The 15473-nt window shown below is 45.9% G+C and overlaps 9 non-coding genes across 9 annotated transcripts; all 9 read right to left on the bottom strand.

Moving 5' to 3' along the window:
* Positions 1–2605: 2605 nt before the first annotated feature.
* On the bottom strand, positions 2606–2821 carry LOC141285968 (small nucleolar RNA U3). Its single transcript, XR_012339091.1, has one exon. It is a non-coding gene; the product is annotated as a small nucleolar RNA U3 (small nucleolar RNA).
* A 975-nt stretch (positions 2822–3796) lies between these two features.
* Positions 3797–3937, bottom strand: LOC141285604 (U4 spliceosomal RNA). Its single transcript, XR_012338728.1, has one exon. It is a non-coding gene; the product is annotated as a U4 spliceosomal RNA (small nuclear RNA).
* A 1053-nt stretch (positions 3938–4990) lies between these two features.
* LOC141285626 (U4 spliceosomal RNA) lies at positions 4991–5130 on the bottom strand. The gene has a single exon (XR_012338750.1). It is a non-coding gene; the product is annotated as a U4 spliceosomal RNA (small nuclear RNA).
* A 2156-nt stretch (positions 5131–7286) lies between these two features.
* LOC141285761 (small nucleolar RNA U3) lies at positions 7287–7502 on the bottom strand. The gene has a single exon (XR_012338885.1). It is a non-coding gene; the product is annotated as a small nucleolar RNA U3 (small nucleolar RNA).
* Positions 7503–8476: 974 nt separating this feature from the next.
* Positions 8477–8617, bottom strand: LOC141285589 (U4 spliceosomal RNA). The gene has a single exon (XR_012338715.1). It is a non-coding gene; the product is annotated as a U4 spliceosomal RNA (small nuclear RNA).
* Positions 8618–9670: 1053 nt separating this feature from the next.
* On the bottom strand, positions 9671–9810 carry LOC141285629 (U4 spliceosomal RNA). Its single transcript, XR_012338753.1, has one exon. It is a non-coding gene; the product is annotated as a U4 spliceosomal RNA (small nuclear RNA).
* Positions 9811–12038: 2228 nt separating this feature from the next.
* On the bottom strand, positions 12039–12254 carry LOC141286040 (small nucleolar RNA U3). Its single transcript, XR_012339164.1, has one exon. It is a non-coding gene; the product is annotated as a small nucleolar RNA U3 (small nucleolar RNA).
* Positions 12255–13213: 959 nt separating this feature from the next.
* Positions 13214–13354, bottom strand: LOC141285585 (U4 spliceosomal RNA). The gene has a single exon (XR_012338711.1). It is a non-coding gene; the product is annotated as a U4 spliceosomal RNA (small nuclear RNA).
* A 1053-nt stretch (positions 13355–14407) lies between these two features.
* Positions 14408–14547, bottom strand: LOC141285624 (U4 spliceosomal RNA). The gene has a single exon (XR_012338749.1). It is a non-coding gene; the product is annotated as a U4 spliceosomal RNA (small nuclear RNA).
* Positions 14548–15473: the final 926 nt, after the last annotated feature.

Genomic DNA, 15473 nt, shown 5'->3' with positions numbered 1-15473 from the left:
CCTGACGCGCGTGCAGAACACCGGCATTTCACACGTCCCTGGGCGGGCTCGAACCACCAACCTTTGCGGTTAACAGCCGAACGCGCAAACCGATTGCGCCACAGAGACAGACATTGCGCATCTGCTGCCGCGGGATCACGGTTGTAAAAGCAAGGGTTAGGGTTAGGGATTAGAATCGCACGTACTAACAGGCTGTTTTGAAAGATGTTTCCGGAGCTCGCAAAATCCACTTACGCCGGTTTCACACTGCACGCGTAAGCAGAGCGTAAGCAGAGCGTAAGCAGGGCGTGCGCAGCACGTAAGCAGAGCAGAAGCGGCGCGCATCCATTTTCCTTTCACACTGGAAGCGTTTGTCGCGCGCAGCTGAACCGCAGCTTGTGTACTTCCAATATAGACAAGTATTGTTCATTCAGTCACGCATTTCAGGTGTTCTCCAAGAACTGTCTGTCATGTGCTTTGATTTATGGTATGTTGTATGTTGTAGATTTAAGTAGCAAATTAGAAACGCTAAAATATTGAATATATTTTTAGACAAAGATCGTCTTAATGATTACCAGTTAGGTTTATGATAATTATAGCAACAGTTTTTCAATAACGAAAAGAATATGTAAAATTATGGTATTTTGGTATTTGTTTTACATTTGTTGCCATGACATGGTTAGATTCATATGATATTTTCATATTTTTTTATGGTGGTTGTCCAACTTTGAGATAATCACCACGTTTATAATGAAACCATTATATTTAAAAACATGTTAGCCTAAAACATATCATATAAAAATATAATTTGTTGGTACTACTGTAATCTATATTAAATTATAGGATCTCCTTCAGTACTTTCAGAATCTTCTCTTTTAAAAATTATTTTATTTCTGTATTTTAAAATGTTTTATAATAACATTTTAATGGCAGTAGTATGTTTATTTATTCTTGTATATATCAAAACAAGCAGAAAATAGTACAAACTTTGCTAAAGTGATTGTTTTGAACAAGTAGGCTAACTAGACATTATTTACAAAAAAAAAAAACATTATTTTGCTGGTGAGCCATTTAAACCGTGATTGTGTTACATGTGATACATGATTTTATGGTGAAATTGTTATTTTTCTTGTTAATCAGGCCAGTTTTGATCAAGATCGATGCACTGTGGCTTTAACCCAGCGTAAGCGGCGCAGCAAAAATAGACTCGGCGCCAAAACGATCGCAGCACTGACGCTTCTGCTCTGCTCCTGCTACGCGCTGCCGCGCCGTCCCTGCGTGCGGTGTGAATGCTCTAATCTGTTAACATGGGCGCCGAAAAAAATACGCGCTGCTTACGCCCTGCTTACGCGTGCAGTGTGAAACCGGCGTTAGCCTGTGCGGAGAATGGGCACGCTGGAGGCTGTTTTGAAAGATGTTTCCGGAGCTCGCAAAATCCACTTAGCCTGTGCGGAGAATGGGCACGCTGGAGCCCGCCACCCTGTTGGGAAGAAAGAGCGCCAACAGAGCCGCCCAACGTGGGGCTCGAACCCACGACCCTGAGATTAAGAGTCTCATGCTCTACCGACTGAGCTAGCCGGGCTGGTTGTGGTCTCCTTCACCGGGTCGGACGCAGTTTTCATCGGCTCCCAAATGACACAGGCGAAACGGAGGCTCTCGCGTTGTGCAAGACTGTCGAGCCGTCCCGTGGGTAGTGCTTAGAGCAGGCTTAGAGTTTTCTTCTGTCAGTTTTGACCCAATCTGTTATTGGGAAGCGCAGTTTGACCCAGCAGTGCGGGCCAACAACATGTTCTGTCTTGCCGCGTGAAGGCGGTTCAATGCTTTGGTCAGCGTATGGTTGAGATGTGATTTTCCACCAATTTGGGGCACCTTTCTTATGGAAATCAAGGATAAATCTATATAAGGATAAGGATAAATCTTCTATATTTCGGTGGTCTTTTGCAAACACTAGATTTATATGTCAATTCCAACATAACACCGACTGTTACGCAACAGTCCCGGGATCGTTAATAGTTACGCCTCCAACATTTGCATCGCCCAATCATCGGTAACGTCAGTACATCAGTAAAACAAGGCAAGCCACTGAAGGGACACGGTTAGCTTAATGCTAGCGCTAGCACATGGATCACAGTATTGAGACTAAAATGTCTGCGATACAAAACGGCAGATTCAACAAACCACATATTAAAAGCCGCTAGAGCTCCTAATTAAATATATATTTTTATCAATGTGCCAGCTATAGAGATGAGCAGCTCTGTGAAACAGCCAATCGGAGCAGAGCTCATTAATATTCATGAAGCTTCCAAAAAAGGCAATAACAGAGCATTTCATTCTAGGGACAAATCCTAGGGTTGTAAATGGTCCTGTAAAACCGTTTCTGGAGATTGTTTGCCCTTTCCTATGCCATATACCTTCTATGCAGATATCAAAGAACAAATTAAAATATTCTCTCAATGCATTTTATGGCAACTTTAAGTTGATAGAACCAGCTGACATCTTATCCTGACATTCTGAATATCAAGGATGGTGACACCCACCAAGAAAAATGTAAAAAAAATAAATAAATAAAAAATCTCAATCATAGCGATTTATAAGATTTTTAATCTGATATTTACATTTTTCAGAGACCACTCTGACCATACTCTCTTCTTCTATGCTGCTTAAATGCCACACAGAACGTTCATCAATGGTTTGGAGCATATGAAATAAACCATTACTCCACACCCGATTCACGCTCAGAAAAGAGTATCAAAGCTCATCATCGTAGTTTGGGAGACACTACACTTTTGAAACACATTTCTTAGTTAGAAACTATAGAAATGATCCCTGAAAGTATAGTCTTGACCTCCATTTTGCAAAACCAGCTTAGGCGAATTCTGACACTTTGAGTCTCAGAGATGGTTACAACCTAACAACAGAGATGAGAAAAGTTACATTTGAAACATCATTAGAGTCCTAAAATTTTGTTTGTAATTTTAGTTGGATGCAGTTTTCATTGGCCCCCAAATTACACAGGCGAAACTGAGGCTCTCGCGTTGTGCGAGACTGTCAACCCGTCCCGTGGGTAGGGCTTAAAGCAGGCTTAGAGATTTCTTCTGTCAGTTTTGACCCAATCTGTTTTTGGGAAGCGCAGTTTGACCCAGCAGTGCGGGCCAACAACATGTTCTGTTTTGCCGCGTGAAGGCGGTTTAATGCTTTGGACAGCGTATGGTTGAGATGTGATTTTCCACCAATTTGGGGCACCTTTCTTATGGAAATCAAGGATGATTTCATGGGAAATGGCAAACTGGTGTAGCGTTTGGCTAATAAGCTAAAGCTACAAAGGATGTACCGGTGCCCCGTCGTCCGAGCAGAATCCACATTCGGCCGTAATCGGAGGTTACTACTAACGTTCGATTGTGTCTCATAGGGAGTTTGGCGCAGGGCCTCAGTGGAAAACAGGCCCTCGACGGCTGAAACAAAAGACGAAGAATGCATCCACATGCACATGAATCAGGAATGTTAAATAAAGAAACCCCGCCGGATGACGAGGTGGTCCAGTGGTTAAGGCGGTGGTAGGCTAATACATTGTGCTCGACACGCATTCGAAGCTTTAGCGCCACTGAGAGGCCACCGGACCAGACAGGCCCAACATGTTTACGATGGGTAACGGTGAGCTGTAATTGCGCTGCAGTTTAACGATACTTGTCTTGAGAACATATTGACAAAACAAAAAAACCTTCTGGCTCTGGCGCACTATCATCAGCAGACCATTTTTTTGGCGAGGAAAAAAAAACCCTAAACGAAACAAGGCTATATTTCTCAACAAAACTCTAAGCCTCCAGAGAGACAAGCAAAAATTGCCAAAGATAAATGTATTTCAAGTCATCCTGGCGGGGTATTGGGTAAAGTTTTCAACCAGCAATGATCGCGCCTCGGACAAATCTCATAGGCTACAATATTGTCTCTGCGAAAGAATGCCGGCGACGGTCGTGACCTTTTTCTGCACCTACGTGGATGTGAACCGACAAGGTGGTAGCAAGCTTTAAACTGCCGCACAAACAGTCTCCTGCCACGGGTTGCTGCACCGTGTTTCTACGGAACAGATTAGAGGTGTGTAAAAGACGGCTCATTCACTATTCCCTCTGTGCTCAAAACAGCCTGCTGAAAGCACGGCAGCAGCAGCTGAAAAGGTCCGCAGCATGGCCTATCTCGGTCAGCAAGGGGACGGGGTGGCCGAGTGGTTAAGGCGATGGACTGCTAATCCATTGTGCTCTGTGCAATGGTTGGAATCCCATTCTTGTCGTTCGGTTCCTTTAGCACTGGACCTTAATCCGGGTCCTGGGGACCCCATGCTAAACTTTTTGTGTGTCCTCCTTATCTAACACACTCAGTTCAGTTCTTTGAGTTCTCTACTAATGAACTGATGATCTGAATCAGGAGTGCTAAATAAAAGATGTCACGTAAAATGACGAGGTGGCCGAGTGGTTAAGGCGATGGACTGCTAATCCATTGTGCTCTGCACGCGTGGGTTCGAATCCCATCCTCGTCGTTCGGCTCCTTTAGCAGTAATCCTCGGTCCTGGGGACCCCACTCTGCGCTTTTTGTGTCTTCCTTATCTGACACACTCAGTTCAGTTCACTGAGTGCTCTACTAATGAGCTGATGGTCTGAATCGGGAGTGTTAAATAAAAGGACCACGGAAAGTGACGAGGTGGTCGAGTAGTTAAGGCTAATCCGTTGTGCTAGGCACACCTTGGTTTGTGTGGGTTTGAATCCCGTCCTCTTCATTTGATGATTTAGCACCACTGAGAGCCCACCAGAACAGACAGGCCCGACCTGTTTACGATGGGTAGCGGTGAGCTGTGATTGTGCTGTAGTTTAATGATACCTGCAGCGAAGTCTTGAGAGCATATTGACAAAACAACAAATCTTCTGGCTCCGGCACGCTATGATCTGTAGACACCTCTTTGACGAGGACCAACAACCAGCCACTCCAACAAAACGAAGCAAAACTTTGTTTTTCAAGAAGCGTCCAGAGAGACCGGCAAAAACTGTCGAAGCTGACTGTATTTCAAATCATCCCGATGGGATATCGGGGAAAGTTTACAACCAGCAATGATCACACCTCAGATAAACCACACAAGCTACAACATTGCCTCTGCGATAGAATACCGGTGACGGTCGTGACCTTTTCTTGCAGCTACGTGGATGTGATCCGACAAGGTGATAGCAAGCTGGATGAGCCCCAGAGACAGATCATCAGTGAAGACCTCTTCACCTAGACGGCCATCGACGCAAGACTGTGAAAACCAGATCCTCTCCAATCTGACACTGTGGCAACATGGAACTTTTGCATCTACATTAATATTAGTCTGTTTGTTCTTATTCTGAGGTCACCGTAGCCGCCATATCCATTCTGTATTCCGATTAGATGGTCACTGCAGTCCCCCGGATCCAGTCCGTACCAAGAGCAGATGGTGGATCAGCACCTTCAGCCGAATGTCAGCGGATACCATGTCAACTAGATGAGCCCCAGAGACAGATCATCAGTAAAGAATGAATCCACATGCCACAGCAAACTCGAGCTGGTGAAAATGTTCACCAAACACCCGCCGCTGACTTCTTTTAAAAGAAGCCAGCTTATTGAAGGTGCACAGGATAAACGCCCTGAGAAAGCTGTGCCTCGCAACCCTAAGAATGGCATAGGCGTTAGTGGACACCTGACGCGCGTGCAGAACACCGGCATTTCACACGTCCCTGGGTGGGCTCGAATCACCAACCTTTCGGTTAACAGCCGAACGCGCTAACCGATTGCGCCACAGAGACAGACATTGCGCATCTGCTGCCGCGGGATCACGGTTGTAAAAGCAAGGGTTAGGGTTAGGGATTAGAATCGCACGTACTAACAGGCTGTTTTGAAAGATGTTTCCGGAGCTCGCAAAATCCACTTAGCCTGTGCGGAGAATGGGCACGCTGGAGCCTGCCACCCTGTTGGGAAGAAAGAGAGCCAACAGAGCCGCCCAACGTGGGGCTCGAACCCACGACCCTGAGATTAAGAGTCTCATGCTCTACCGACTGAGCTAGCCGGGCTGGTTGTGGTCTCCTTCACCGGGTCGGATGCAGTTTTCATCGGCTCCCAAATGACACAGGCGAAACGGAGGCTCTCGCGTTGTGCAAGACTGTCGAGCCGTCCCGTGGGTAGTGCTTAGAGCAGGCTTAGAGTTTTCTTCTGTCAGTTTTGACCCAATCTGTTATTGGGAAGCGCAGTTTGACCCAGCAGTGCGGGCCAACAACATGTTCTGTCTTGCCGCGTGAAGGCGGTTCAATGCTTTGGTCAGCGTATGGTTGAGATGTGATTTTCCACCAATTTGGGGCACCTTTCTTATGGAAATCAAGGATAAATCTATATAAGGATAAGGATAAATCTTCTATATTTCGGTGGTCTTTTGCAAACACTAGATTTATATGTCAATTCCAACATAACACCGACTGTTACGCAACAGTCCCGGGATCGTTAATAGTTACGCCTCCAACATTTGCATCGCCCAATCATCGGTAACGTCAGTACATCAGTAAAACAAGGCAAGCCACTGAAGGGACACGGTTAGCTTAATGCTAGCGCTAGCCTGTTACATTGCAGTACAAAAGATATCACTTACCACATAAACAGAGAGATGACTGTGCTGATGATGGTGAATGATGGAGAAATAACTGCGCTGATGATGGCGAATGATTTACAGATCCAGAGTATCACCGAGAAGCAGCTGAACTTGTGTGGTAAGAAGCGCTCCCTCTGCATTATAACTTTACACAGAGCACATGGATCACAGTATTGAGACTAAAATGTCTGCGATACAAAACGGCAGATTCAACAAACCACATATTAAAAGCCGCTAGAGCTCCTAATTAAATATATATTTTTATCAATGTGCCAGCTATAGAGATGAGCAGCTCTGTGAAACAGCCAATCGGAGCAGAGCTCATTAATATTCATGAAGCTTCCAAAAAAGGCAATAACAGAGCATTTCATTCTAGGGACAAATCCTAGGGTTGTAAATGGTCCTGTAAAACCGTTTCTGGAGATTGTTTGCCCTTTCCTATGCCATATACCTTCTATGCAGATATCAAAGAACAAATTAAAATATTCTCTCAATGCATTTTATGGCAACTTTAAGTTGATAGAACCAGCTGACATCTTATCCTGACATTCTGAATATCAAGGATGGTGACACCCACCAAGAAAAATGTAAAAAAAAAAAAAAAAAAAAAAAAACTCAATCATAACGATTTATAAGATTTTTAATCTGATATTTACATTTTTCAGAGACCACTCTGACCATACTCTCTTCTTCTATGCTGCTTAAATGCCACACAGAACGTTCATCAATGGTTTGGAGCATATGAAATAAACCATTACTCCACACCCGATTCACGCTCAGAAAAGAGTATCAAAACTCATCATCGTAGTTTGGGAGACGCTACACTTTTGAAACACATTTCTTAGTTAGAAACTATAGAAATGATCCCTGAAAGTATAGTCTTGACCTCCATTTTGCAAAACCAGCTTAGGCGAATTCTGACACTTTGAGTCTCAGAGATGGTTACAACCTAACAACAGAGATGAGAAAAGTTACATTTGAAACATCATTAGAGTCCTAAAATTTTGTTTGTAATTTTAGTTGGATGCAGTTTTCATTGGCCCCCAAATTACACAGGCGAAACTGAGGCTCTCGCGTTGTGCGAGACTGTCAACCCGTCCCGTGGGTAGGGCTTAAAGCAGGCTTAGAGATTTCTTCTGTCAGTTTTGACCCAATCTGTTTTTGGGAAGCGCAGTTTGACCCAGCAGTGCGGGCCAACAACATGTTCTGTTTTGCCGCGTGAAGGCGGTTTAATGCTTTGGACAGCGTATGGTTGAGATGTGATTTTCCACCAATTTGGGGCACCTTTCTTATGGAAATCAAGGATGATTTCATGGGAAATGGCAAACTGGTGTAGCGTTTGGCTAATAAGCTAAAGCTACAAAGGATGTACCGGTGCCCCGTCGTCCGAGCAGAATCCACATTCGGCCGTAATCGGAGGTTACTACTAACGTTCGATTGTGTCTCATAGGGAGTTTGGCGCAGGGCCTCAGTGGAAAACAGGCCCTCGACGGCTGAAACAAAAGACGAAGAATGCATCCACATGCACATGAATCAGGAATGTTAAATAAAGAAACCCCGCCGGATGACGAGGTGGTCCAGTGGTTAAGGCGGTGGTAGGCTAATACATTGTGCTCGACACGCATTCGAAGCTTTAGCGCCACTGAGAGGCCACCGGACCAGACAGGCCCAACATGTTTACGATGGGTAACGGTGAGCTGTAATTGCGCTGCAGTTTAACGATACTTGTCTTGAGAACATATTGACAAAACAAAAAAACCTTCTGGCTCTGGCGCACTATCATCAGCAGACCGTTTTTTTGGCGAGGAAAAAAAACCCTAAGCGAAACAAGGCTATATTTCTCAACAAAACTCTAAGCCTCCAGAGAGACAAGCAAAAATTGCCAAAGATAACTGTATTTCAAGTCATCCTGGCGGGGTATTGGGTAAAGTTTTCAACCAGCAATGATCGCACCTCGGACAAACCTCATAGGCTACAATATTGCCTTTGCGAAAGAATGCCGGCGACGGTCGTGACCTTTTTCTGCACCTACGTGGATGTGAACCGACAAGGTGGTAGCAAGCTTTAAACTGCCGCACAAACAGTCTCCTGCCACGGGTTGCTGCACCGTGTTTCTACGGAACAGATTAGAGGTGTGTAAAAGACGGCTCATTCACTATTCCCTCTGTGCTCAAAACAGCCTGCTGAAAGCACGGCAGCAGCAGCTGAAAAGGTCCGCAGCATGGCCTATCTCGGTCAGCAAGGGGACGGGGTGGCCGAGTGGTTAAGGCGATGGACTGCTAATCCATTGTGCTCTGTGCAATGGTTGGAATCCCATTCTTGTCGTTCGGTTCCTTTAGCACTGGACCTTAATCCGGGTCCTGGGGACCCCATGCTAAACTTTTTGTGTGTCCTCCTTATCTAACACACTCAGTTCAGTTCTTTGAGTTCTCTACTAATGAACTGATGATCTGAATCAGGAGTGCTAAATAAAAGATGTCACGTAAAATGACGAGGTGGCCGAGTGGTTAAGGCGATGGACTGCTAATCCATTGTGCTCTGCACGCGTGGGTTCGAATCCCATCCTCGTCGTTCGGCTCCTTTAGCAGTAATCCTCGGTCCTGGGGACCCCACTCTGCGCTTTTTGTGTCTTCCTTATCTGACACACTCAGTTCAGTTCACTGAGTGCTCTACTAATGAGCTGATGGTCTGAATCGGGAGTGTTAAATAAAAGGACCACGGAAAGTGACGAGGTGGTCGAGTAGTTAAGGCTAATCCGTTGTGCTAGGCACACCTTGGTTTGTGTGGGTTTGAATCCCGTCCTCTTCATTTGATGATTTAGCACCACTGAGAGCCCACCAGAACAGACAGGCCCGACCTGTTTACGATGGGTAGCGGTGAGCTGTGATTGTGCTGTAGTTTAATGATACCTGCAGCGAAGTCTTGAGAGCATATTGACAAAACAACAAATCTTCTGGCTCCGGCACGCTATGATCTGTAGACACCTCTTTGACGAGGACCAACAACCAGCCACTCCAACAAAACGAAGCAAAACTTTGTTTTTCAAGAAGCGTCCAGAGAGACCGGCAAAAACTGTCGAAGCTGACTGTATTTCAAATCATCCCGATGGGATGTCGGGGAAAGTTTACAACCAGCAATGATCACACCTCAGATAAACCACACAAGCTACAACATTGCCTCTGCGATAGAATACCGGTGACGGTCGTGACCTTTTCTTGCAGCTACGTGGATGTGATCCGACAAGGTGATAGCAAGCTGGATGAGCCCCAGAGACAGATCATCAGTGAAGACCTCTTCACCTAGACGGCCATCGACGCAAGACTGTGAAAACCAGATCCTCTCCAATCTGACACTGTGGCAACATGGAACTTTTGCATCTACATTAATATTAGTCTGTTTGTTCTTATTCTGAGGTCACCGTAGCCGCCATATCCATTCTGTATTCCGATTAGATGGTCACTGCAGTCCCCCGGATCCAGTCCGTACCAAGAGCAGATGGTGGATCAGCACCTTCAGCCGAATGTCAGCGGATACCATGTCAACTAGATGAGCCCCAGAGACAGATCATCAGTAAAGAATGAATCCACATGCCACAGCAAACTCGAGCTGGTGAAAATGTTCACCAAACACCCGCCGCTGACTTCTTTTAAAAGAAGCCAACTTATTGAAGGTGCACAGGATAAACGCCCTGAGAAAGCTGTGCCTCGCAACCCTAAGAATGGCATAGGCGTTAGTGGACACCTGACGCGCGTGCAGAACACCGGCATTTCACACGTCCCTGGGCGGGCTCGAACCACCAACCTTTGCGGTTAACAGCCGAACACGCAAACCGATTGCGCCACAGAGACAGACATTGCGCATCTGCTGCCGCGGGATCACGGTTGTAAAAGCAAGGGTTAGGGTTAGGGATTAGAATCGCACGTACTAACAGGCTGTTTTGAAAGATGTTTCCGGAGCTCGCAAAATCCACTTAGCCTGTGCGGAGAATGGGCACGCTGGAGGCTGTTTTGAAAGATGTTTCCGGAGCTCGCAAAATCCACTTAGCCTGTGCGGAGAATGGGCACGCTGGAGCCCGCCACCCTGTTGGGAAGAAAGAGAGCCAACAGAGCCGCCCAACGTGGGGCTCGAACCCACGACCCTGAGATTAAGAGTCTCATGCTCTACCGACTGAGCTAGCCGGGCTGGTTGTGGTCTCCTTCACCGGGTCGGATGCAGTTTTCATCGGCTCCCAAATGACACAGGCGAAACGGAGGCTCTCGCGTTGTGCAAGACTGTCGAGCCGTCCCGTGGGTAGTGCTTAGAGCAGGCTTAGAGTTTTCTTCTGTCAGTTTTGACCCAATCTGTTATTGGGAAGCGCAGTTTGACCCAGCAGTGCGGGCCAACAACATGTTCTGTCTTGCCGCGTGAAGGCGGTTCAATGCTTTGGTCAGCGTATGGTTGAGATGTGATTTTCCACCAATTTGGGGCACCTTTCTTATGGAAATCAAGGATAAATCTATATAAGGATAAGGATAAATCTTCTATATTTCGGTGGTCTTTTGCAAACACTAGATTTATATGTCAATTCCAACATAACACCGACTGTTACGCAACAGTCCCGGGATCGTTAATAGTTACGCCTCCAACATTTGCATCGCCCAATCATCGGTAACGTCAGTACATCAGTAAAACAAGGCAAGCCACTGAAGGGACACGGTTAGCTTAATGCTAGCGCTAGCCTGTTACATTGCAGTACAAAAGATATCACTTACCACATAAACAGAGAGATGACTGTGCTGATGATGGTGAATGATGGAGAAATAACTGCGCTGATGATGGCGAATGATTTACAGATCCAGAGTATCACCGAGAAGCAGCTGAACTTGTGTGGTAAGAAGCGCTCCCTCTGCATTATAACTTTACACAGAGCACATGGATCACAGTATTGAGACTAAAATGTCTGCGATACAAAACGGCAGATTCAACAAACCACATATTAAAAGCCGCTAGAGCTCCTAATTAAATATATATTTTTATCAATGTGCCAGCTATAGAGATGAGCAGCTCTGTGAAACAGCCAATCGGAGCAGAGCTCATTAATATTCATGAAGCTTCCAAAAAAGGCAATAACAGAGCATTTCATTCTAGGGACAAATCCTAGGGTTGTAAATGGTCCTGTAAAACCGTTTCTGGAGATTGTTTGCCCTTTCCTATGCCATATACCTTCTATGCAGATATCAAAGAACAAATTAAAATATTCTCTCAATGCATTTTATGGCAACTTTAAGTTGATAGAACCAGCTGACATCTTATCCTGACATTCTGAATATCAAGGATGGTGACACCCAACAAGAAAAATGTAAAAAAAAAAAAAAAAAAAAAAAAATCTCAATCATAACGATTTATAAGATTTTTAATCTGATATTTACATTTTTCAGAGACCACTCTGACCATACTCTCTTCTTCTATGCTGCTTAAATGCCACACAGAACGTTCATCAGTGGTTTGGAGCATATGAAATAAACCATTACTCCACACCCGATTCACGCTCAGAAAAGAGTATCAAAACTCATCATCGTAGTTTGGGAGACACTACACTTTTGAAACACATTTCTTAGTTAGAAACTATAGAAATGATCCCTGAAAGTATAGTCTTGACCTCCATTTTGCAAAACCAGCTTAGGCGAATTCTGACACTTTGAGTCTCAGAGATGGTTACAACCTAACAACAGAGATGAGAAAAGTTACATTTGAAACATCATTAGAGTCCTAAAATTTTGTTTGTAATTTTAGTTGGATGCAGTTTTCATTGGCCCCCAAATTACACAGGCGAAACTGAGGCTCTCGCGTTGTGCGAGACTGTCAACCCGTCCCGTGGGTAGGGCTTAAAGCAGGCTTAGAGATTTCTTCTGTCAGTTTTGACCCAATCTGTTTTTGGGAAGCGCAGTTTGACCCAGCAGTGCGGGCCAACAACATGTTCTGTTTTGCCGCGTGAAGGCGGTTTAATGCTTTGGACAGCGTATGGTTGAGATGTGATTTTCCACCAATTTGGGGCACCTTTCTTATGGAAATCAAGGATGATTTCATGGGAAATGGCAAACTGGTGTAGCGTTTGGCTAATAAGCTAAAGCTACAAAGGATGTACCGGTGCCCCGTCGTCCGAGCAGAATCCACATTCGGCCGTAATCGGAGGTTACTACTAACGTTCGATTGTGTCTCATAGGGAGTTTGGCGCAGGGCCTCAGTGGAAAACAGGCCCTCGACGGCTGAAACAAAAGACGAAGAATGCATCCACATGCACATGAATCAGGAATGTTAAATAAAGAAACCCCGCCGGATGACGAGGTGGTCCAGTGGTTAAGGCGGTGGTAGGCTAATACATTGTGCTCGACACGCATTCGAAGCTTTAGCGCCACTGAGAGGCCACCGGACCAGACAGGCCCAACATGTTTACGATGGGTAACGGTGAGCTGTAATTGCGCTGCAGTTTAACGATACTTGTCTTGAGAACATATTGACAAAACAAAAAAACCTTCTGGCTCTGGCGCACTATCATCAGCAGAGGAAAAAAAACCCTAAACGAAACAAGGCTATATTTCTCAACAAAACTCTAAGCCTCCAGAGAGACAAGCAAAAATTGCCAAAGATAACTGTATTTCAAGTCATCCTGGCGGGGTATTGGGTAAAGTTTTCAACCAGCAATGATCGCGCCTCGGACAAACCTCATAGGCTACAATATTGCCTTTGCGAAAGAATGCCGGCGACGGTCGTGACCTTTTTCTGCACCTACGTGGATGTGAACCGACAAGGTGGTAGCAAGCTTTAAACTGCCGCACAAACAGTCTCCTGCCACGGGTTGCTGCACCGTGTTTCTACGGAACAGATTAGAGGTGTGTAAAAGACGGCTCATTCACTATTCCCTCTGTGCTCAAAACAGCCTGCTGAAAGCACGGCAGCAGCAGCTGAAAAGGTCCGCAGCATGGCCTATCTCGGTCAGCAAGGGGACGGGGTGGCCGAGTGGTTAAGGCGATGGACTGCTAATCCATTGTGCTCTGTGCAATGGTTGGAATCCCATTCTTGTCGTTCGGTTCCTTTAGCACTGGACCTTAATCCGGGTCCTGGGGACCCCATGCTAAACTTTTTGTGTGTCCTCCTTATCTAACACACTCAGTTCAGTTCTTTGAGTTCTCTACTAATGAACTGATGATCTGAATCAGGAGTGCTAAATAAAAGATGTCACGTAAAATGACGAGGTGGCCGAGTGGTTAAGGCGATGGACTGCTAATCCATTGTGCTCTGCACGCGTGGGTTCGAATCCCATCCTCGTCGTTCGGCTCCTTTAGCAGTAATCCTCGGTCCTGGGGACCCCACTCTGCGCTTTTTGTGTCTTCCTTATCTGACACACTCAGTTCAGTTCACTGAGTGCTCTACTAATGAGCTGATGGTCTGAATCGGGAGTGTTAAATAAAAGGACCACGGAAAGTGACGAGGTGGTCGAGTAGTTAAGGCTAATCCGTTGTGCTAGGCACACCTTGGTTTGTGTGGGTTTGAATCCCGTCCTCTTCATTTGATGATTTAGCACCACTGAGAGCCCACCAGAACAGACAGGCCCAACCTGTATACGATGGGTAGCGGTGAGCTGTGATTGTGCTGTAGTTTAATGATACCTGCAGCGAAGTCTTGAGAGCATATTGACAAAACAACAAATCTTCTGGCTCCGGCACGCTATGATCTGTAGACACCTCTTTGACGAGGACCAACAACCAGCCACTCCAACAAAACGAAGCAAAACTTTGTTTTTCAAGAAGCGTCCAGAGAGACCGGCAAAAACTGTCGAAGCTGACTGTATTTCAAATCATCCCGATGGGATATCGGGGAAAGTTTACAACCAGCAATGATCACACCTCAGATAAACCACACAAGCTACAACATTGCCTCTGCGATAGAATACCGGTGACGGTCGTGACCTTTTCTTGCAGCTACGTGGATGTGATCCGACAAGGTGATAGCAAGCTGGATGAGCCCCAGAGACAGATCATCAGTGAAGACCTCTTCACCTAGACGGCCATCGACGCAAGACTGTGAAAACCAGATCCTCTCCAATCTGACACTGTGGCAACATGGAACTTTTGCATCTACATTAATATTAGTCTGTTTGTTCTTATTCTGAGGTCACCGTAGCCGCCATATCCATTCTGTATTCCGATTAGATGGTCACTGCAGTCCCCCGGATCCAGTCCGTACCAAGAGCAGATGGTGGATCAGCACCTTCAGCCGAATGTCAGCGGATACCATGTCAACTAGATGAGCCCCAGAGACAGATCATCAGTAAAGAATGAATCCACATGCCACAGCAAACTCGAGCTGGTGAAAATGTTCACCAAACACCCGCCGCTGACTTCTTTTAAAAGAAGCCAACTTATTGAAGGTGCACAGGATAAACGCCCTGAGAAAGCTGTGCCTCGCAACCCTAAGAATGGCATAGGCGTTAGTGGACACCTGACGCGCGTGCAGAACACCGGCATTTCACACGTCCCTGGGCGGGCTCGAACCACCAACCTTTGCGGTTAACAGCCGAACACGCAAACCGATTGCGCCACAGAGAGAGACATTGCGCATCTGCTGCCGCGGGATCACGGTTGTAAAAGCAAGGGTTAGGGTTAGGGATTAGAATCGCACGTACTAACAGGCTGTTTTGAAAGATGTTTCCGGAGCTCGCAAAATCCACTTAGCCTGTGCGGAGAATGGGCACGCTGGAGGCTGTTTTGAAAGATGTTTCCGGAGCTCGCAAAATCCACTTAGCCTGTGCGGAGAATGGGCACGCTGGAGCCCGCCACCCTGTTGGGAAGAAAGAGAGCCAACAGAGCCGCCCAAC

Source organism: Garra rufa, chromosome 14 (genome assembly GCF_049309525.1).
Source record: "Garra rufa chromosome 14, GarRuf1.0, whole genome shotgun sequence".
Lineage (NCBI taxonomy): Eukaryota > Metazoa > Chordata > Actinopteri > Cypriniformes > Cyprinidae > Garra > Garra rufa.
The sequence above is the reverse complement of the archived record's forward strand: the minus strand, read 5'-3'. Positions and strand labels throughout refer to the sequence as shown.